The 24,585-nt window shown below is 36.6% G+C and overlaps 1 long non-coding RNA gene across 1 annotated transcript; it reads right to left on the minus strand.

Annotated features, from left to right (window-relative positions):
* Nucleotides 1–6,031: 6,031 nt before the first annotated feature.
* On the minus strand, nt 6,032–13,698 carry LOC115927195. The gene is made up of 4 exons (XR_004065495.1): nt 13,290–13,698; nt 10,476–10,702; nt 9,814–10,039; nt 6,032–7,163 (listed from the first exon to the last, which is right to left on the minus strand). It is a non-coding gene; the product is annotated as an uncharacterized LOC115927195 (long non-coding RNA).
* Between the last annotated feature and the right edge of the window lie 10,887 nt (nt 13,699–24,585).

Below are 24,585 nucleotides of genomic sequence, written 5' to 3' on the forward strand. Positions count from 1 at the left end.
CGTTCGCGAACTATCAATACATTATTGACTATATAAACTTGTTATTTATTTTATGAAAGGGATTTTTACTTCTATCGCAGATTGAATTCTTAATAAGATGTGTTATAAATAACAATTTTTTAAAATATTAATTCGATTCTGAGTTCAATGCTGCGGATATATTCGAGTCTCTTAATACATGGTGCATTTGAGTCTTGAACAAGACTATTCAGACGCTACCCCTTGGTAGCTGTTCTTAAAGAGAATATCCGCAATTGTCAACGACTGCTTTGTGTCGATCACGTTGTCATTTAAGTTGTAGGCAGTTTTGTTTGTTAAAGTTCTGTTTCAAAGGGAAACAATTATCTTCATAAGCCAATTAAGTCGAATTCAGAATAATGTTAGATGGTGCAGAGGTACAGCTCAATTAGACTATACAGTGAAACTAAGGTCAGTATAACGATAATAATAATAATAGTAATAATAATGATAATAATAACAACAATAAAAACTTACAATAATGATAATAAACCATATGTTTGAGGCTTGGAGCTTTTATGTCACTTCAATTCAGTTCGCACCATTTGACAGTCAGTTTGGTTAAATTATGCTCTCGCCAGATCAGACATATTGAATATATATTTTTCAAATTAAAACTTTGTATGTATTTAAAAACAAAATTGAATAGCGGAACTACAATTCATCGCCCCAGAATTAATACTGCTTGAACACTCATGCTGAGGATCAATTTACAAGAAACATGATAGCATATATATACCTCAAAGTTAATTGTGCTGAAAATAAAGTTTATTGAGGGGGTGCATTAAAAGAAAACATATGGAGATAATGAATAATAACATATGCAAGGTAAACCAAAAAAGCCCAAATCTATACCATATAGATGAATACCAAGGTTTCATTGTTCTAAAACGACTGCAGGATTAAATAAATTCCTATTATGCGAATGATTTATTTAACATGAAATGGGTATACATAAACATTGTTAATATCGTGATATCCAATAATCATACAACTTAAATAGTTTCATATTATACACACTAAGCAGTGGCAAACTTCCTACACACACAACAGCTCTTACATCTATTTGTCACATATTGCAGCTATAATCTTCTATAGATTTCCTGTGTTAGAATATTCACCACATAATGTGTATAATTTTGTTAGTTTTACACTAAGTATTATGGAAAGACATAAGAACGTATTAGGTTCAACTTTGCATATGAACTGCATAATAAATAAATGGCAGGAAAAAAAATCTGAATTCGTCTAATTGCTACGCAAATTCTACCTTTAATTCAACGGAATTAAACGGCGGGATACACCCTTTCCTGCATGTAAAATACATGACGTGTAAATCGATTTCCACACAATCTGTCACGAATGGGATCCATCCTGAATGGCAAAATGTGTATGTACGAAGGTTTATAGTTCGAGATGGTGTTATTGTCCTGTTTAGGTAGTTTGTTCAACTTTTTGTCTTGCGCTTTAAATTGATGATTCACACTTTGTAGAGTGATAGTTCATGCCATTACATATTTTTAGAATCAATTTTTGAAACACGGTTACATTAAAAACATATTTTAAAAATTAATTAACCGAATCTATTTTGAAGAGCGCCCTCGCTTTTATCCTCGTATCGACGTACCTAATAATATTGCACTTTACTTTCATGTCAGCTTTTTTTCTGGTCAATATAGAGGTTTCTTTCAGCTAGATTCCTTTCGTGTGCATTCAACCTTCTTTCAAATTGGTCTTACAACTGATTGGATTCAAATGTTTGTCCCTAAACGGAAAATGTGCTTAAATAGCGCATTGTCCTTAATAATTATGTTTGCCATGTTTTGTCAATGGAGGCTTCTTGTAGTACTGCCCCCCTTTTAAATATAAGACGGATTATCTACAAACTATATTAAAACCGTGTAACAATTTAGGAAATTTATCAAGGAGAATTACAAAAAATGATTATAGATTATTGAAAATAAAATGTAGCCATGCCCATTCATTCAGTAGAATTGCCTTAGTAAGATATATTGAATGTCTTAAATCATAGATGTAATTTTAATTTTAACGGGGCATTGCAGGAAAAAGTGAAAAATAGTATTTGACAAAATATTGTGCATCAGTTTATAAAATGTACATTGTATGAGTGATGAGGGGCAGCATTGTAATGAAAAGCTTGACAATTTTGGCCCTGGAATATAGTTTTTGATTTTGTTGTTACACAAGAGGGTTTTCATGACATGCAGTGAAATCACAGGGTTATATCAATGCCCTTCTAGTTCCCAATTTGCGACATAGAGTAGAGAACACCGATGTGTTTTGAACAGCTATCATGTTTCTGTGGAGATCCAGAATATAATCTAGCTCTGAGCAGATGTTTTACTTTTCTCGGAATCTCACAGCCCTTAGTCCAAATATTTTTATTTTACTTTAGCGGCGTCCTACCGGTTTCTCGTAATATGATGGACCAGGACTTCCCTCTCCAAATCTCAACAACCCATTTCACATCAAGTCTCTCTTAATCACACCAAGGCACAGCTGTCAGCCATTATACTTAAAGTATGTGGCGTCTACACTCAGGGGCGGATCCAGCCGGCGAAAAGAGTGGGGGGGGGGGGGGGCAAATCTTGAAAAAACAATTTAGCGCCGACTAAGCCGGCCGGTGAAAAATGAAAAAAGGGGGGGGGGGGGGGGGGCTGGGTGTAGAAGCACATTTTTTTTTTTTGGTACAGTTTTAGAGGAAAAATTTAGCGCCGACTCAGCCGGCTGTTAATAAGCGGCGGAGGGGGGGGGGGGGGGGGGGGGGGGGGGGGGTAAGAGCACATATATATATATATATTTTTTTAAATATATTTTTTTGGGGCCCAATTCGTGAGAAAATATTTAGCAGCGATTCATCCAGTCGGTGAATACGCAGGGGGGGGGGGGTGTAATATATTGTTTTGGTGTGGGTGCAATTTTTTTTTTGGGGGGGGGGGGGGGGCCGCTTTTGTTTTTGTTTAACTTTTGTTTAAAAAAAGGTTAAATTTACGTTATTATCCTATTTTTTAAAACTTTTTTTTAGACTAGGGGGTGGGGGGGGGGGGGGGAGCCGGGCCCGAAAAATCGCCACGTGTATCCGCGTCTGTCTACACTGACTTAATGGCACAAACGAACAATTCAAAGACATGAAATTGCAAAAGAATAAATCTCATCCAGTTTGAAGTACATCTAGTACAATACTGATAAAATCGTTTATTAAAGATATAATTCTTCTGTCAATATTGTTAGAAGAAACACATTCTTGGTAATGATATAACGTCGGGTATTTAGGGTAGCTGAACAACAGCAAATGTAAAAACACATAGATGTTTATACAGGCAAAAAAAGTACAAATTGCATTCAGAGAAAGGATCCATCACCAAAGAAAAAAAACGAATTATAATAGGACCTACAAATGTACTCGTTATTACACATCATATGATTGCAATTAATATAAAGATGTCAATACAAGTTGATACTATGAAAGAGAGAAAAGACTAATGCACATGCCTCTCAAAAAAGACATACAAAAGACATAACCTCGCACTCATCAGAGCGAAACTGGAGAACATAGAGCCAAAATAACTATACTTCTTTAACCCTAATAAGGCCGGGCTATTTGAGGTCTTAGTACGGCCGGGGGGGGGGGCATTATGGCCCCCCCTTAAGATCTCGGCCGCGAAGCGGCCGATCGCCGCGAAAATTTGCACGCCTGTCAAGTGAAGTATATAGAATAATATGATAATTTCAATTTTTTTTTGAAAAATTCACTCATTTGCATATTTATGGTAATTTATGCAAATAAAGTCATACAAATCACATTTTTACCCATAAATCATATATTATTCATATTAAGGCATTCTTTTTCACTGCATATATTCATTAGACCATTCTGAATAATAATACGACAAAAAAATTCGGAAGAGCCAGCTTATTCCTTATGTTATCCCTTGTTTTGATAATTCATTGTTTTTGTTGTTCTATTTCATTTCTTACTACAATTCAACTATTTTGACTCCCAAAACAACCACCTTAACTTTAAACAAGACCCAATAACCCATGTCTGATCTGTTTTTAGGAAAAATGACTTTTCCATATGTTTTGTACACAAATCACGAAAATGAGCGATTTTCGGGCTGACATGCAAAGACAAAAGGTCACGTGACCTTGTAACCGTAGGTCCGATTTTCAAAAAAATTCTTTTAAAAGTTGCGCAAGACTTGAAAGAAAAAAGTCAGCGAGCGGCGGGGCGCCATCCATATGCGTTCACAAGCAATTGGAAAAATCGTGGAGGGGGGGGGGGGCATAATGCCCCCCCCCGGCCTTATTAGGGTTAAGATCCTTTCCTATCCAATCCAACAAGTCTGAAAATTTGAGACAAAAGGCATCTTTATGTAATTGCTGAACTAACCCAATAACACTTTCCTCTATCGATTGATTTGCTTGAGAGGAATACCTATAGGGGGGGGGGAGGGGTATCTGAAATGATATGTGACATCCCATCAAGGAGTGAAAAGAAAAGTAAAGGAATGCAACATGACCCCTCCCACATATGCTCCAACTTGAGATTCCAGTTATCTGTCTAAACAATTAATTCAATTAATAAGAGCAGCAGCCCCCCCCCCCCCATGACATCAGTGCCCTCTCAGTAACTCAACCGATGCTAAACTATTAACACTACCGATTAATTATCAAAAACCAAGATCATGACAAGATATCAGTTGAAAAGTCTTAAACTGCCTATAACAGGAATATCAATTATTTAAGTTAAACTTACACTGTACATGCACTATGTATTTTCTGAGAAGACTGTAGGTACTTGTTTAACCTTTTCCCTCATAAAAGATAGAGAGATTATAGAAAACTTGCACACCAGAGAATTCGGAAATTTACCAGCAATTACACTTAGCTTAATTACCTAATGTGATGGGTGTATTTTTGCTACCAAAGAATACATGCCAAAATAAAATCAATATGATTTTAAAGAATTATATACATTTGAATGTGGGCAATTCAACTAAAATTGACCATGAGCCGAACTCATGAAAATTGGCAATGACTTCAAAAATTTATATTTCCTATAATGACAAATTTAGTACCAAACACAGGAAAAAAGGTATACAAATAGGAAAAAAATCACCCCGTCCTTTTCTTTGAGTAGAATAATAATATTGAAAATTGTTTACGCATGACTTTTCATTGGGTTAACATCTAGCAAGAACTTTAGTACCCCAAAAATGCTCCAAATAGAAATTGTATAGCAATTGTAAATAGTATAACCTTATATTCAAACAATTATGTTCAGAGTATAAGCTTTTGTTGATACCTAAATAAGACTTATTACTTATTGAGCTCTAAAACTCATACAGTTTTGAATTAAACCGACAATGGGTAATGAAAGAAATGAAATCCCATCGCAAACACAAATAAAAGCAGTCACAAAAAGTCAACACCACCCTCTCAGAAAATACATGCCTATAATTGTGATTTTAAAATTCTGTAATAACCGATACATTGGTTAATTGGTGTGAAAAACCTAAATACAAGCTAAACATAATGAATAAAAAGATTGATTAAAGGTAGAGACCAGTAATGGTCATGCGACTGCATTGTGAAAGAAATGTTGTGGAATCGATCAGAAAAGGTTGATCATCTAGCATCTAGCATCCGCAAAGTTCTGGAATCATCAAAATGATAAGAAATTTGGCCCATTCTTCGTAAAGTTACAAGCACTATACACAGAAAGATGTATATGGGACTACCCTATATCTCTCACACGACCACGAGAGAAACAAATTTACCAAATATATGAATTAGTAGGCGGTTTCCCGGCAAATTTTGTATCATCATGGACATGTATTAGTCAAAACATATTCTTTCACATGATTGGTAATGAGAGTTTCCATTTCATTTTTTGAAATTGGGGCGTGTCCAATACTGGTCTTTACCTTTAAAAAGATACTTCATTCTGAGATGACTCTTTTGTAATTAATCAAAATTGTAATAATAATCATAATGCATGTGAGTACTTTAATTCCTGATTTAGAGAGAAGGAGAAAAAGTACATGAGAGGGGAGGATAAAAGAATGAAGAATGGAAAAGAGAAGAATGAAAAACAATAATATGGTAAGCAAAAATAAATAAATACAAACATGACAAAGATAATTAAAATCACAGTTAGTTGTTAAGGAGTCGTACGATAAAGGGAATAATTGAAGTGCGGTGTCTCTCAGTTCTACAATAGGGTATAGTTATGTGTAGAGAGTTTCAGAGTTCATGGCAAGAGGTTTGGCGACGAGTTGGCGGTAGAACATAATTCGATCTCGTGATGACTTAAACAGTTTGAGAGAAAAGGATTCAAGAAGGGCAAGACGGCAAGAAGTTAGACTCTGGAGAGAAACGAGTGGTTTCATACAACTGTTCTTATCCAAGGATAATACAGCAGACACGTTTCTGCACTTTCTTCAGACTGCAAGATAACTGTTCGGGAAATTGATGTGGACCAAACTGGAGAAGCGTATTCTAGCGAAGATCGGATATATGTCGAGAAGATGTCTGCTAGATCTTCACATGATACTCTGAGATGTCGTAAATGTATAGTCGCTTGCCGGCACTTGATATCATATCAAACACTTGGAAATTCCATTTGAGATCTGACTGTAATATAACTCCCAGAATTGTCGGAGTGGTGCAGTTTTGGATGGCCTTGTGGTCTAGGTGCAGCATTTAAAGGGCTGGTTGGATACACTTGAGGAAAACTTACTTGGATTCGGTTTTGAACTGCTCACGTGAGTAAAATTCCTTGTCCATTACTAGCTAGTACTTCTGTACTTGTCATGTCTAGTATAGTTACACAGAGTCCAGTTTCTCTCCAACTATTCAGTTACATACTGTGCAATGCAGTGAATGCTCCTGATGGTAAAATGTATCTAAATCACTGACTGTTCTTGCCCCTTTTAATTCTCCCGCAAGATGTCTGAAATGACCATGGTTATTTCAGAATCGCATGTCTTTTCAACTGGAGTTCACCATTCTTTGGGATGTGGTGTTTTGTTTTGGGGAAACCAGGTGAATATTGCTCCACTGATAACTTTGGTCGAGCCATTTGATGCAGTGTTGAAGTTGTTCCTTTGCTAGTAGCTCTATCAAATAAAAGAAAAAAAGAGAAAAGAAAAAATTCATTAAATTTTGATAAAAAGTGAAGGAATAATGTAATAATGGATGCTGAGCTTGAGCAAAGCTGCACAGGAGATAAAAAAAAAGGGACACCAATCAGACTACTGTAAGATAATTTTTCATTTCAACACTTCGACACACATTTCCTAACGTGCTTGAGGCTCCATTTTGTTTCCTTTGCAGGACTTTATCTGTTTCAAAGTATTGCAGACTGCTAGCCTCAACTTATCTTCACATTACTGATTTTTTTTTAAAATAAATAGTGTATAATATAGGATTAAACACTATCATTTTAATCTTGAATAAATACCCTTTTTACTTTGTACAGATTAATGTGGCACATTTAAACATTAATATGAATATCATAAGTAGGTGTTTCTTCTAAATGATCCAACAGATGCAATACTAATTGGTAAAGATCAAAAATTACATATCTTGAAAACAGTCCAACATGAAGAAAACTGCACGTTCTCGCAAAACAGTTTATGTTATGCCTCAACAATAACGTTTGCTGTAAAAAGTGTGCGACTCTTTCAACACGCTATGCTAGTGGGAGGTGGGTCCGCCAAAACATATATCTTGAGATCAAAGTATCATTAGATTAAATTTTCATTCCTGGATTTTGTACAGTTTTGGGTTTCAGAGATTAAAAAATAAAAAATAAAATCCCTCCATTGTGTAAATTCTATAACGTTATTTGTATTAAACAATGTGAGAGTTTTTTCTATTGGCATAAAGAGAAATCCTTATGTGACCTTTGACCTACTTACCCCAAAATATAATCAGATTGTCTTCCTAAAGTGATACATACTATTAGCAGGTTTGAAGTTCATACCTCAAATGATTACTAAGATATCGCAATTACAAGGCTTAAAACGCATTCATTAAAAAAAAAGTGGCAACAACCAAAGGAAATTGGAAATGCCCTTAAGGCTCCCTGCACCAAAAGCAGGCATGGTGTTAGGCCTTGTATGTGACAGAAGTAATTGTGAGGCAAAAGAAGCTGTGAAGGTGGAAGGATAGCGAGGATATCGTACATGTTCAAGAATGTCAAATGCAATCAAATCTATAAACGAAACTTAAAACAGAATTGGGTGTACAGAATCATGCTACTTGTATGACATCTCAGTATGACCCCCCCCCCCCCCCCCCTCCCACGCCCCATGCTAAAACAAAATACACTCAAATGTGAAGATGCAAGGAAATTTATAAAATTGACTTAATCTGTGGGAAAATCACAAATGAATGGAACACTGGATGTAGAATTAGGTGTATAGGATCATGCTACTTGTATAGCATCAACGTATGACCCCCGCCCATGATGATTATATGACTGAGAGTACGTCAACCATGATCACTGCTGTCAGTGAGACAGCCCCACATTTTGCAGGACTTTATCTGTTTCAAAGTATTGCAGACTGCTAGCCTCAACTTATCTTCACATTACTGATTTTTTTTTTAAATAAATAGTGTATAATATAGGATTAAACACTATCATTTTAATCTTGAATAAATACCCTTTTTACTTTGTACAGATTAATGTGGCACATTTAAACATTAATATGAATATCATAAGTAGGTGTTTCTTCTAAATGATCCAACAGATGCAATACTAATTGGTAAAGATCAAAAATTACATATCTTGAAAACAGTCCAACATGAAGAAAACTGCACGTTCTCGCAAAACAGTTTATGTTATGCCTCAACAATAACGTTTGCTGTAAAAAGTGTGTGACTCTTTCAACACTCTATGCTAGTGGGAGGTGGGTCCGCCAAAACATATATCTTGAGATCAAAGTATCATTAGATTAAATTTTCATTCCTGGATTTTGTACAGTTTTGGGTTTCAGAGATTAAAAAATAAAAAATAAAATCCCTCCATTGTGTAAATTCTATAACGTTATTTGTATTAAACAATGTGAGAGTTTTTTCTATTGGCATAAAGAGAAATCCTTATGTGACCTTTGACCTACTTACCCCAAAATATAATCAGATTGTCTTCCTAAAGTGATACATACTATTAGCAGGTTTGAAGTTCATACCTCAAATGATTACTAAGATATCGCAATTACAAGGCTTAAAACGCATTCATTAAAAAAAAAGTGGCAACAACCAAAGGAAATTGGAAATGCCCTTAAGGCTCCCTGCACCAAAAGCAGGCATGGTGTTAGGCCTTGTATGTGACAGAAGTAATTGTGAGGCAAAAAAAGCTGTGAAGGTGGAAGGATAGCGAGGATATCGTACATGTTCAAGAATGTCAAATGCAATCAAATCTATAAACGAAACTTAAAAACAGAATTGGGTGTACAGAATCATGCTACTTGTATGACATCTCAGTATGACCCCCCCCCCCTCCCCCTCCCACGCCCCATGCTAAAACAAAATACACTCAAATGTGAAGATGCAAGGAAATTTATAAAATTGACTTAATCTGTGGGAAAATCACAAATGAATGGAACACTGGATGTAGAATTAGGTGTATAGGATCATGCTACTTGTATAGCATCAACGTATGACCCCCGCCCATGATGATTATATGACTGAGAGTACGTCAACCATGATCACTGCTGTCAGTGAGACAGCCCCACATTCCCATTGCTGCTTTAATGTACTTACCACAATATGTAATTTCTTTCATAGCAGGTAATTAGCAGGCAAGTGGTTGTGTCTAAGGGTTGTATAACAGCTTCAATTGAGGCGAAGTGTCCCCAGTGCTGTCATCTGCACCAGAATCAGGCACGGTGTTTAATAGGACTTGTGACAGAGGTAATTGTGAGGCAAAAGAAGCTGCGAAGGTGGATGGATAGCGAGGATCTCCTACATCTTCAAGCATGTTTGGTTTCTGTTCATAATAGATGCAATATTAACATGAAATAACACTAATTTTAAGACAGCTAGCATTCAAATCAATGTGAAGATGCAATCAAATTCATAAACGTAACTTAAAACAGAATAGGGTGTACAGAATCATGCTACTTGTATGACATCAAAGTATGACCCCCCCCCCCCTCCCCCTCCCCCTCCCACGCCCCATGCTAAAACAAAATACACTCAAATGTGAAGATGCAAGGAAATTCATAAAATTGACTTAATCTCTGGGAAAATCACAAATGATTGGAACACTGGATGTAGAATTAGGTATATAGGATCATGCTACTTGTATAGCATCAACGTATGACCCCCGCCCCTGATGATTATACGACTGAGAGTACGTCAACTGTGGTCACTGCTGTCAGTGAGACAGCCCCACATTCCCATTGCTGCTTTAATGTACTTACCACAATATGTAATTTCTTTCATAGCAGGTAATTAGGAGGCAAGTGGTTGTGTCTAAGGGTTGAATAACAGCTTCAATTGAGGCGAAGTGTCCCCAGTGCTGTCATCTGCACCAGAATCGGGCACGGTGTTTGATAGGACTTGTGACAGAGGTAATTGTGAGGCAAAAGAAGCTGCGAAGGTTGATGGATAGCGAGGATCTTCTACATCTTCAAGCATGTTAGGTTTTCTGTTTGTATTAAAAAGATGCAATATGAAAATAAAATTAAAATATTGCTAAAACGGCATTCGATCACTCCAATTTGAAGATGCAAGCAAATTTATAAAATTGACTTAAATAATGTTTGGAAAAATCACAAATGATAGGAACCACTGGATGCAAAATTGGGTGCATAGGATCACCCTACTTGTATGGTGCAAAGTATAACCCCCCCCCCCCTCCCCTTATGGCTTATATTCATGACTGAGAGGTCAACCTTGATCACTGCTGTCAGTGTAAGGGTTGAATAACAGCTTCAATTGAGGGTTAGGGGGGGGGGGGCTAAGTTTTCAGAGGGGGGGGGGGGGTAGTAGTCTATAGAACCCTATAACAACATTCACTCTAATGTGAAGATGCAAGCAAATTTATAACACCACTGGGGAAATCGCAAATGATGGGAACTACGTACTACACCAATGCAGAATTAGGTGCATAGGATCATTACCCCGCCCCCCTCCCTCCCACTATAAATAGCTTTCCCTGAATTGTTCAAGTCAGTGCTTATTGTGTACTACTGTATACGCCCTTTGCTTGTTCGTATTGTTAGATTACAACAGTAATTACCAAAACAATAACATTTTTTTCTTCAAAAATAAAGTTGGGCCAGTGTATGATCCTAAGAAACAATTTTACCAAAAAAAAATTACATTGATAACTCATTTCAATGAAAACATATAAAATCTGATTGATTAAAATATAATGAAATTATAACATAAAGAACAATTAATATATTCCATCTAAAAAATATTCAGTGAAAAATCCTGGTAATTATGTGTTGATGGCCAAGAACATGCTGCCTGCTCCAAAATGCATCATCATTCCATTTTGCCATTTAATAGTCCCAAATAGAAAAATAGATAATGTTTGCATGGTATTTTTGTTCAAATCATATGTGATGTGTATTTTTAACAATGAGTTATTCCTATTATTCTCTATCTTTATGAAAAAGAAAAAAAATCATAATTGCAAATTACAATGGATTGGATGTGGCCCTTTTACTTGTCCTTGCATGGCCCTAGCTTGACTTCCTGCAGGGTACTTTGTGCCAAGTTATTTCTCTAAGAGTGGAATTGATGTGAGGAATATTGCCATTTTCAGTAGGGGCACTGGTCTGAGAATGAAGATTGTCCGCATAAACGAAAATATCCTGGTAAACGCGGACAAGTCTCGACCTAAAAAAATAAGGATTGTCTGCAATTTTCACGGACGTTTTTTCTTCTTCGGTGTTCTGCAGGTACAGGGTTCCTGATCCGCATGCTGGCAATTAATGCGAAAAACGGATTCCGCGTAATAAAATACCTCCAGTTCACCGTCTATACTTTCTATGGGTTGTCCGTCTTCCCTAGGATTTATTGTTCATGACGTGAAAGTCTCTGCGTAAGTGTAAAATGCATTATGGAGCATCATCGCGGAATCCGTTTTTCGCATCACCAACGCGCGGATCTGGAATCCGGATCCTTCATGAAAATGCGGATGATCCTTATTTTTCTGGATGCGAATGGTCTGCATTTACGAGGGTATTGTCGTTTATGCGGACTATGCTTATTCTCGTACTAGCACCCCTACTGATTTTGTGAATAAACCATTTTTTTTTCTTCGTGTAGGCCTATATAATCTACAGACATAACATGTGCAAGCATTGCGCACAATGAACCGTTAGGCTTTACTGTGCAGAGTCCTTGAATGAGTGGTGGAATGCCAAGAATGTGTAGACAATATACTAGTCATTTTGACTTTATAATAATTATTTTAAATGAAATACCTACATAGTACATTGGCTATAGCGCCAAACATGCCAAATGAGGAGAGTGAGCAGCACAAATAGCCGCAGTTTCATCAAGGTTTGCCCAAAATTTCTTTGAATTTTCTGTTGATCTAGATAGAGTCTATCATAAAGTCTATCGATGCGCAAACCCTAGTGAAACAAAGTGCAATGGAATAAAATCAAGGGGTAGTTTCTTCAGTTTTTCAACGCGATTTTGAGCTGTGAGTGTGAGTGTGAATCATCAAATTAAATAAGAGAACTGATTTTTTTAGGTTATTTAAACTGCAGTATGATTTTGAAGCATCATAATGATTCATGTTCAATATTCAATTGAACAATAATTTACATGTTCTCCTATTTATAATTTAGTGGGCCTAGATCTAGATCTAGATCTAGGCTACCGGTATTCGTTTTGTAGACCTAACTGTTATGCATGCCAGTGTGTGGAAAAGTAATTTGTTAGTTTAACTTAGTTAGACTGAGTTTCATGCGGTTGATACCGGTTAATTAATGGCTAGACCTTATGCATTGAAATTATAGGAGTGTGAAGTGGAATTTGGTATGCTCAAGTTGGATGAATTTTGATTGTACAACACTTTTTCGTAGAAAAATTGCCAACACACACACACAATTAACGATGGAATCACACACAGAAAAGTTTATATTTGGGACTAGATCTATTCATGAAATACAAAGGCAAATGTTTTTCAAACAATATCAGACTAGGCCTAACGTTAGTCCTAATCGATTATTCCTCTAAGATGAATATCTATAGACATATTTAAAACTTACGGTATACATTGTAGATATTTTTGGAGTGAAGACAAGGAACCACCAGCAGCATAGGCAAGGCTAAAAAGCTGCGCCGAACAACTGAAACTGTAGCTGATGCTAGCTGCAGGTACGGTATCTAGCTAGGCACTCTGGCGGGTCTAGCGGCGGCGCCGGCGGTCGACGCCAGTCCTGGGCGTACTGCAGAGAGCTAGAGCTAGCCCTGCCGGATCGCGTCGAGCTAGCTAGCCTTGCCAGGGCCGGACCCATGGGGAGCGTTGGGGTGCATGCCCCCTTTTCCTTCCGAAAAAACAGGGAAAAGCCCAGAATTTTCAAATAAATGTTCAGTTTACGCATTCAGAAATGCCTCAGAATGTACCATAAAGCATCTTATAGTTCATTTTTTTTTCCGGGGCCCTTTGGCCCCGTGTCCCATGCCGATATAACACTTCATGCCCCTCCTTTAAAAAAAAACTCTTGGATCCGCCGCTACAGCCGGTCGAGCATGGCATAGTCTGCCTAATGGTACGTACGCACGCGTATTCCGCACAAGCCTTCCACAGTAAGTTACTGTTACAGAATATAATCCAGAGGCGGTGATCTACAGTAGCTGAGTAGCGCGCGCGCGCTGGACGACTAGTTTTACAGTATCTTACTGGGTCATCAGTATAATCCAGGAGACAATATAGTTCCAGTACATAACTATTGCAACTATGTCACCTGGGTTACAGAATATATATTCTGCTCTGATATATACTGAGCGACTTTGGGTCACCTGCTTCGATACCTTACTGGCTCGATTATTGGTATCAGGTGGCTTTTCTCCCAAACTGACATTCAAAGAATGAGAAAACTCACATTGTAATTGTCAATTTTCCCTTTAGTCATTCTATTTTTGTAAATGGCGTCATACTTTATGAGGAACACATGTTTATTGAGGTCGTTTTGCCTTGAACAACCCTGGAGCAATACCAAATATAACTTTTCATTCCTTTATACTCCCCTAACAACAACCAAAACAGTGCAAAGGGACATGTTTAATAGGAAACGGCAGGTATAATAATAATACACTTCAGAAAAGTTGTTTTTCTGATTAGAAACCATAGTAGATACAATACTTAATCCCGATGTTATTTTGTCAAACAGAAGTAAAGAGCGGAACGGCATGTATCAATAGTATGCTATTCATAAAAATATTTAAAGGGGGAAAACTTTAGGAAACTAAACAACAACTTTCACATAAAAGGTGCTCATATGTAAACATTATGTTTCCTGGTTGATGTTTACACGGCCAGAGAGAGAGAGAGACATAGAGAGAGTGAGAGAGATGTGCGAGAGCAAAGTTCTTTTTGTGCCTCTCCCCTCCACACCTCCTTTTATCTTTATTACAAGGGCACCTAAAATGAAACACTTTTCTTTTCTCTTCGTTATTGAATTTGCTTTGTTTTTATCATGGGTCTGAAATTGTTCTGACTCGTCTGTTTATGTATAGGCAAAGGATGAAATGAGAGAGAGAGAGAGAGAGAGAACTCAAACTCAAAAGAAAAAGAAAAATGAATGTATACTGTGAATTTTTGTAATGATCAAAGAGAAACGAGAATGACTCGATTCGGTTGAAGATTGCATGCACTGCATATACAAATCAGCAGATGTGACTCAGTTTTTCAACCTCATGTAACACTTTGATGAATTTTTTACTATGCTTTTCTCCCAAACTGACATTCAAAGAATGAGAAAACTCACATTGTAATTGTCAATTTTCCCTTTAGTCATTCTATTTTTCTAAATGGCGTCATACTTTATGAGGAACACATGTTTATTGAGGTCGTTTTGCCTTGAACAACCCTGGAGCAATACCAAATATAACTTTTCATTCCTTTATACTCCCCTAACAACAACCAAAACAGTGCAAAGGGACATGTTTAATAGGAAACGGCAGGTATAATAATAATACACTTCAGAAAAGTTGTTTTTCTGATTAGAAACCATAGTAGATACAATACTTAATCCCGATGTTATTTTGTCAAACAGAAGTAAAGAGCGGAACGGCATGTATCAATAGTATGCTATTTATGAAAATATTCAAAGGGGGAAAACTTTAGAAAAATAAACCACAATTTTGACATAATAGGTGCTTGTATGTTTACATTTTGTTTCCTGGTTGATGTTTGCACAGTCAGAGAGAGAGTGAGAGAGAGATGTGCGAGAGCAAAGTTCTTTTCGTGCCTCTCCCCTCCCCATCTCCTTTTATCTTTATTTCAAGGGTACCTAAAATGAAACACTTTTCTTTTCTCTTCGTTATTGAATTTGTTTTGTTTTATGATGGGTCAGAAATTGTTCTGACTCGTATGTTTATGTATAGGCAAAGGATGAAATGAGAGAGAGAGAGAGAGAGAGAGAGAACTCAAAAGAAAAAGAAAAAGAAAAATGAATGTATACTGTGAAGTTTTGTAATGATCACAGAGAAACGAGGTTGACTCGATTTGGTTGAAGATTGCATGCACTGCATATACAAATCAGCAGATGTGACTCAGTTTTTCAACCATATGTAACATATACAAAAGGCTTGCGGGTGCACCATGTGAGAGAGAGGGAGGATTGAGGAGTCCTGAAAAAGGACTCTCGGTAATCTTTCTTGTGGATTTGTAGGCCTGAACAGGACTGTTTGGTATAGTCTTAAAAAAGAGTGTTGGTTATCTTTCTTAGCTTATATTTCTAAGGGGAGCTATAGCGCTTGGAGAGGATGAGTAGCGGGAGTGGCTCGACGCTTCGAACAGGTTGACTATCCGTCGTCAGGATAGTCAACCTCTCTCTCACATGGTGCACCCGCAAACCTTCTGTATATCTACATCACCATGCAAGCCGACATTTACAAGCAGTATGTAACATTTTGATTATTTTTTTTACTATGCTATTCTCCCAAACTGACATTCAAAGAATGAGAAAACTCATATTGCAATTGTCAATTTTCTCTTTAGTCATTCTATTTTTCTGAATGACGACATACTTGATGAGGTACACATAGTTATTGAGGTTGTGTTGCCCTGAACCATTATGGAGCAATGCCAAATATAATTTGTCATTCCTTTATACTTTCGTAACAAGAAAATTTGTAATAGGAAACTACGGGTATAGTCATAATGCACTTCGGAACAGTAATTTTCTGCTTATAAACCAATTAGATCTTTGACATAAAAGGTGCTCGTATGTAAACAATATGTTTCCTGGTTGATGTTTGCACGGCCAGAGAGAGAGAGAGAGAGAGAGCGGAGCTAGGAAAGGAGAGAGAGAGAGAGTGAAAGAGATGTGCGAGAGCAAAGTTCTTTTCGTGCCTCTCCCCTCCCCATCTCCTTTTATCTTTATTTCACGGGTACCTAAAATAAAACACTTTTCTTTTCTCTTCGTTATTGAATTTGTTTTGTTTTATGATGGGTCAGAAATTGTTCTGACTCGTATGTTTATGTATAGGCAAAGGATGAAATGAGAGACGGGGGGAGAGAGAGAAAAAACTCAAAAGAAGAAGAAAAAGAAAAATGAATGTATACTGTGAAGTTTTGTAATGATCAAAGAAAAACGAGGTTGACTCGATTCGGTTAAAGATTGCATGCACTGCATATACAAATCAGCAGATGTGACTCAGTTTTACAACTACTCCTTTAATGTCTTGTAATCCTCTTAATATGAAAGCACTTAGATGATTTGTTAACTATACTATTCTCCCAAACTGACATTCAAAGAATGAGAAAACTCATATTGCAATTGTCAACTTTCCCTTTGACATTCTATTTTTCTGAATGGCGACATACTTCATGATGTACACATAGTTATTGAGGTTGTGTTGCCTTAAACCATTCTGGAGCAATGCCAAATATAATTTGTCATTCCTTTATACTTTCATAACAAGAACCAAAACAGTGCAAAGGAACTATTCTGCTAGAAATTACTTTATTACCAGCCTACATATACTTTATTGATCTCTGAGAAGTGTCTAACTTTTGTTTTTAAGTGGGCCAAACATTGTGGAGCGTGTGTGCAGCGCTGTGTAACTGCACGGAAAAGGCGCTATATCAAATATCTTTTGGATTGGAATGGATCGGAAACGGCAGGTATAATAATAATGAACAGAAGAGTTTTTGTTTTCTGCTTATAAACCAATTAGATTCAATACTTTGATCCCGTTGTTTTTTGTCAAACAGAAGTAAAGAGCGGAACGGCATATATCAATAGTATGCTATTCATGAAAACTTTAGAAAAATAAAAGACAACTTTGACATAAAAGGTGCTGGTATGTATACATTATGTTTAGAGAGAGAGGAATAGAGAGAGAGAGAGAGCGAGAGAGAGAAAGAGAGAGAGAGAGCGGAGCTAGGGAGGGAGAGAGAGGGAGAGAGAGAGAGAGTGAGAGAGATGTGCGAGAGCAAAGTTCTTTTCGTGCCCCTCCCCTCCTCACCTCCGTTTATCTTTATTACAAGAGTACCTAAAATAAAACACTTTTCTTTTCTCTTCGTTATTGATCTTGTTTTGTTTTATGATGGGTCAGAAATTGTTCTGACTCGTATGTTTATGTATAGGCAAAGGATGAAATGAGAGACAGAGAGAGAGAGAGAGAACTCAAACTCAAACTCAGAAGAAAAATGAATGTATACTGTGAAGTTTTGTAATGATCAAAGAGAAACGAGGTTTTGCTGAAACCCGGAAGTGCATGTAGAGTCGGTTCTCTGTCCGTGACGTCACGAACGAGACTCATGGGCTCAGTGAGAGTGAATGGCAGTGATATCCCTACGTAAATGCTATCCTGTCAGAGCTTAGATTTGTTGTTGTTAAGGAGTATATTTGATGGATTTTCTGTTTTCATTTGAATGAAGAATAACGAAGCAACATTTTCCAGTCGCTGATTTCTTTTTATATCCTCATATTCACCTATTTGGTAGAGATTTAAGACGAGTTTACTGCTTGGGAAACAAGATTAGATCATGCACGTATGAATAGGCAGATGCATTATCTTGTCATCAGATAAGGTACAGGAGCAGTTTTGTAAAACGAATAGGCCTAGAACTATGGTAGTACTTATCATAGATGTGTGTGACAGCCTCAAAAAAGGATACAGTACCAGTTAAACATGTTATGTTGTAAAATATCAAACTTGAACGAGATCATGCAAGCGCGCTTCCTCTATAATATTTTGACAACGTCTAAGATTAGTGATCGAACGATTTTCATCCGCGAGTGATGCGGCTTTTGCACGAACGTTCATGAAGAGAGCAGAATCGGGATGTAAGACCAGGCCGCTGCTTAATGCGTGGCTTGCTTGTGATGTACGTGCGCTAGTTATATGTTTATCGGCAATTGCTAGAGAATGAAAGCGACGTTACCAGCTAAGAAAAACAACTAACAACAAAGACTTGCTCCTGACTACCGATGTCAGAATTGGTTGATGAAGGATGTTCAGGGCCAAGAAGGCGAAAGACATGGAAAAGAGGAAGAAGAAACCATCGGGAGATCGCTGTATGGTAATGAACTGTGCATGGGTCCACTTACCAGACAGCTACTGTTCACTCCGTGCCTGGGCCAATTTCAACACCAAAACGAAAATTACATGGTGAAAATATCGACTAATAGCACATCGTTGGCATGTATATGCCATAATGTTTAATAGGGGAATTGATATTAATACTATGAAATATTAGGGGAAGGTAAAGAATTGTACATAGAATTATGATTTATTAGACTTTTCAGCCTTTGAAACAAAAATAAGCAGAAAATCGTATCACTCTGCACATGCTATCTATGGAACATCCAGGTACGTGAATATACTATTTCCCGGACGTGATGTATATAGTAGACCAGTGCCGTGACTGATTTTCTATGCAAAGAGAGGCGGATATTTTCGACATTTCAATCAAGGATTTCGAGTAGCCAGAACTTTGTTGTGATATACTATGTAATTGAAAAACTTATAAATAACATATGCTTGCCGTAGTTACCAAATTAGGGGACATTAATTTGCTTAGAATATCAGCTTTAACTATACTATTCTCCCAAACTGACATTCAAAGAATGAGAAAACTCATATTGCAATTGTCAATTTTCCCTTTAGTCATTCTATTTTTCTGAATGGCGACATACTTCATGATGTACACATAGTTATTGAGGTTGTGTTGCCTTGAACCATTCTGGAGCAATGCCAAATATAATTTGTCATTCCTTTATACTTTCATAACAAGAACATTTGTAATAGGAAACTACAGGTATAATCATAATGCACTTCAGAACAGTTATTTGTCTGCTTATAAACCAATTAGATCTTTGACATAAAAGGTGCTCGTATGTAAACAATATGTTTCCTGGTTGATGTTTGCACGGCCAGAGAGAGAGAGAGAGAGAGAGCGGAGCTAGGGAGGGAGAGAGAGAGAGAGTGAAAGAGATGTGCGAGAGCAAAGTTCTTTTCGTGCCCCCCCCCCCTCCCCATCTCCTTTGATCTTTATTACAAGGGTACCTAAAATAAAACACTTTTCTTTTCTCTCCGTTATTGAATTTGTTTTGTTTTATGATGGGGCAGAAATTGTTCTGACTCATATGTTTATGTATAGGCAAAGGTTGAAATGAGAGAGAGAGAGAGAGAGAGAGAGAACTCAAACTCAAAAGAAAAAGAAAAATGATTGATTACTGTGAAGTTTTGTAATGATCAAAGAAAAACGAGGTTGACTCTATTCGGTTGAAGATTGCATGCACTACATATACAAATCAGCAGATGTGACTCAGTTTTGCAACTACTCCTTTAATGTCTTGCAATCCTCTTAATATGAAAGCACTTAGATGATTTGTTAACTATACTATTCTCCCAAACTGACATTCAAAGAATGAAAAAAACTCATATTGCAAATGTCAATTTTCCCTTTAGTCATTCTATTTTTCTGAATGGCGACATACTTTATGATGTACACATAGTTATTGAGGTTGTGTTGCCTTAAACCATTCTGGAGCAATGCCAAATATAATTTGTCATTCCTTTATACTTTCATAACAAGAACCAAAAACAGTGCAAAGGAACTATTGTGCTAGAAATTACTTTATTACCAGCCTACATACTTTACTAATCTCTGAGAAGTGTCTAACTTTTGTTTTTAAGTGGCCCAAACATTGTGGAGCGTGTGTGCAGCGCTTTGTAACTGCACGGAAAAGGCGCTATATTAAATATCTTTTGGATTGGATTGGATTGGAAACGGCAGGTATTCAATTTTTTCAATTCAATTCATTTTATTAAACCATTTAAAAATCAAAAACAATATACAAATTATGCGTGTATGAACATTATTGATACAATATAAATGGTCAGGGTGCCCCTAAAAGCCAAGGCTTGATGAATGGGGCCCCCAATAAATAAAGAAATATACATAGCATAAACATGAGATAAAACAAACTTAGTTATATAAATAAAAAATAAAAAAACATTAAGCACTAAACATACAGGTAAAGGGGAAAAGGAAAAGGCGAAATAAGAAAACGTAGGGAGGAGAGATGAAATTACATGTTTATTTGACATAGGTAGTTATTATTAAACGTTTGAGTTTGGTTTTAAATGAAGTAACATTAGTTAGTATAATAATAATGCACTTCAGAAGAGTTGCTTTTCTGCTTATAAACCAATTAGATTCAATACTTGATCCAGTGTTATTTTGTCAAACAGAAGTAAAGAGCGGAACGGCAACAATAGTATGCTATTCATACAAATATTCAAAGGGGGAAAACTTTAGAAAAATAAACTTCATACAAATATTCAAAGGGGGAAAACTTTAGAAAAATAAACAACAACTTTGACATAAAAGGTGCTCGTATGTAAACATTATGTTTCCTGGTTAATGTTTACACGGCCAAAGCGAGAGGGAGAAAGAGAGAGCGGAGCGAGGGAGTGATAAAGAGAGAGAGTGGGAGAGATGTGCGAGAGCAAAGTTCTTTTCGTGCCCCTCCCCTCCCCATCTTCTTTTATCTTTATTACAAGGGTACCTAAATTGAAACATTTTTCTATTCTCTTTGTTATTGAATTTGTTTTGTTTTATGATGGGTCAGAAATTGTTCCGACTCGAATGTTTATGTATAGGCAAAGGATAAAATGAGAGAAAGAGAGAGAAAACTAAGAAAAAGAAGAAACAGAAAATTTGGTTGAAGATTGCATGCACTTAATATACAAATCAGCAGATGTGATTAAGTTTTTGAACTACATGTAACACTTTGATGAATGTTGTACTATGTAAATGGGTACCTGGTAGGAATTTATTCCTTGAAACGCAGCGCGCGTAACGGCTGCACTGCTAAAGCCAGGGTAAGTATGCCGCATTATAGTAGAGCGCTTAGAGACTTCTGATAAAGTAAGTGTTAGGCGCTATATAAGCAAATATCATTATTATTATGTTATTCTCTCAAACTGATCTTCAAAGAATGAGAAAACTCACAGTGTAATTGTCAATTTTCCCTTCAATCATTTTTTTTTTTTGCTGAATGGCGACATACTTCATTAGGTACATATGGTTATTGCGGTTGTTTTGCCTTGAACCACCCTGGAGCAATTATAAGTTTTCTGTCCTCTGTACTTCCCTCACAACAACCACAACAGTGCAAAGGGACGGATTTATTAGGAAACGGCATGTATAAAAATAATACACTTTTTTATAAGATTTGTTTTTCTGTTTATAAACCAATTAGATACAATACTTTGATCCAGCGTTATTTTGTCAAAAAGAAGTGTAGAGCGGAACGGCGTGTATCAATTTATCTGGTTGAATTCAGACCTGCGTTTTAAGTGTGCTTCAGTTAAAGGTACTATATCCCATGTAATATATCCCAAATAATACTAATTTAGAACTTCCCTGAAACAAAAGGGGGCTTGAAAATGTCTTTAATTAGAAAATGTTTTTGCTGTTAGTAAGATAATATGAAGAGGTATTTTTGATTACTTTATACATGGAGTTATCTTTATGAATATAATTGTATTCGTCTATTCATTTGTTTCAATTTATTTATTTTCCTTCATTTTTTAACGTAAATATGTTTGTGTGTATGGGTCTATTTATATACATATTTATTTATAATTGGCTAATCAGTTATTCAGTTATTCCTTTCTCTGTTTTTAAATTTATCTAGTTCCTTATGTATTGTTGTGTTTTCCCCTGCTCAGGCAACCGGCCTGTCGTCAATCTTTTAATCCAATATCAGTTTGATCTTGACGTCAAGCTGTTAAAGATACTAAGTTCCTTTTTCCAGCAAACATCAAATTATGTAGAACTTTGCAGGAATTATGAATATGTCATGTATGACCTATCTGTGAAATTTAAATGTTAGCAGTGTCCTAATATTCAAATTATGCAAGGAAACCCGTTTACCTGTTAGACTTCACTGTCGACTCTATCGAGTGACTGACTGGCTTTTTGTTCTTCTTTGGTAATAACATACATATAATGAGCTGTAAATGGTACATGAGCATTTGTCTACATCAATAATCCACTTCTTGTAATGGTCAAAATTAAACTGATTGATTCGTTATGCAGCACAAAAAATACGACCACTCGGTACAATGGTCTGAACATCAGACTATTACTTACTGACTTGGTAGCACTTAAGTCGATTCGACAACTAATAGTCGTTATTTTCCCACTTAAAGGCATCGTATCACAATGTTAAATCTGAGATGCACGGCCCTACGTGTTATCAATGTCTGTGATTTGGTGTAATATTGAAGCCCTAAAAAAAAAACGCTTTAAAATGATCAAGAAGTTTCTCCAAAAAAATCCCTCACCCTCGTTTTCTTCACGTTGATTCTCATGCCATAGCTCCTGACCCCTTGGTCCATCTGTACCATCTGTCTTTGAAGACCATCCGCAAAGACAGCGAGCGTGGCCTGATCATACTTCGTACTTCCTCATTTTGATTATTGTTCCTCGGTGTGGTCTGAGCGATTTCAAAGACAAACGATTAAATTACAAAAGGTTAAAAAAACGAGCTGCATGTGTAGTGCTGGGAGAAGGATTTGAAGTATCTTCAAATGATATGTTTAGTCGCTTAGGATGGATGCCTATTCAGACACGTTTCCAGTTTGGACGTGCAGTGATGATGTATAAATCAAAGCAAGACATGGCACCAACATACTTAAAACAAGATTTACTTCATGTTAGTTCACTACATGATCACAACACAAGACATGCTGTAAGGGATGCATTATGTGTACCCAAATTTAGGACGGACACTTATAAAAATAGTCCTCTAATTTCTGGATTTAGATTATGGAACCAACCTAAAAGTCCTGTCAAAATGTCACCTACTTTGAACATTTTTATACACGCTCTAAAAGCCCTGTTATCTGTAAATGACGTGTAAGTGAACTTTTGGTGGTTTCGTGCGAAGGTAACCATTTTTTTCCTATTTGCAAAATTGTGAAAGTTGGTTGACTCGGTTATCGTTATATCATGTATTCATACATGTAATGTATCCCTTTTCAGCTATCTTGTAAACAACCTAACTGTATTAGTTAAAGAGCAATTGAATGTAAATATGTATATAACAATTTTGGTATCCCGTGCGTTAAGCTATATCAGATTATTCAATGAACGTCTTTTTTAATTGTATTTAATTTTAAAATTCCATTCACCTATTTCTTGTAAATGGTCGAGGATGATTCTTGAATGATCAGTTATTTCAAGGGGATACCAATTCATTTGCATTTTACCTGTTTATACGATTGTGTATTTTTTTGTTTTTTTTTGTTGTTGATGCTGTTATTTGTTTGTATTATTACCAAACAGGGCCTCATGGAAGACCACCAAGTTGGTGATATGTGCCACCCTGTACAAATATCAGAAATAAATAAATAAATAAATAAAATCATCAGCATACCGTACATATTTAGTTAACACTCTTCCAACGATCACTCCTTATTCTAACATTGCCAGAGCTTCTCTTACCATTGCCTCTGCATAGATATTGAAAAGAAGAGGAGACAGAAAGCATCTGTGACGTGTTCCACGTTTAATGACTGCTGGTTAACGCGAACGCTAGCAGTCTGAGACATGTGCAAGGGTGCAAGCAGTCTACAGTCTTTCCAATCAACACCAATGGCTGACAACACTTCCATTAACCTAGTCCAATTGACACGATCAAATGCCTTTTCGTAGTCCACAAAACAGATATATAGGTCCTGATCATGCTGTATACATCTCTCAATTAGTATTCTCATTACAGCGATTGCTTGTCGAGTACCAACCCCTTTACGAAAGCCAAATTGGTCAATTCTAATATAATCTTTGGACCTCGCTTCAATTCGTGGTGG

The sequence above is a fragment of the Strongylocentrotus purpuratus genome, unplaced genomic scaffold (assembly GCF_000002235.5).
Source record: "Strongylocentrotus purpuratus isolate Spur 01 unplaced genomic scaffold, Spur_5.0 spur5_scaffold_20, whole genome shotgun sequence".
Classification (NCBI taxonomy): Eukaryota; Metazoa; Echinodermata; class Echinoidea; order Camarodonta; family Strongylocentrotidae; genus Strongylocentrotus; species Strongylocentrotus purpuratus.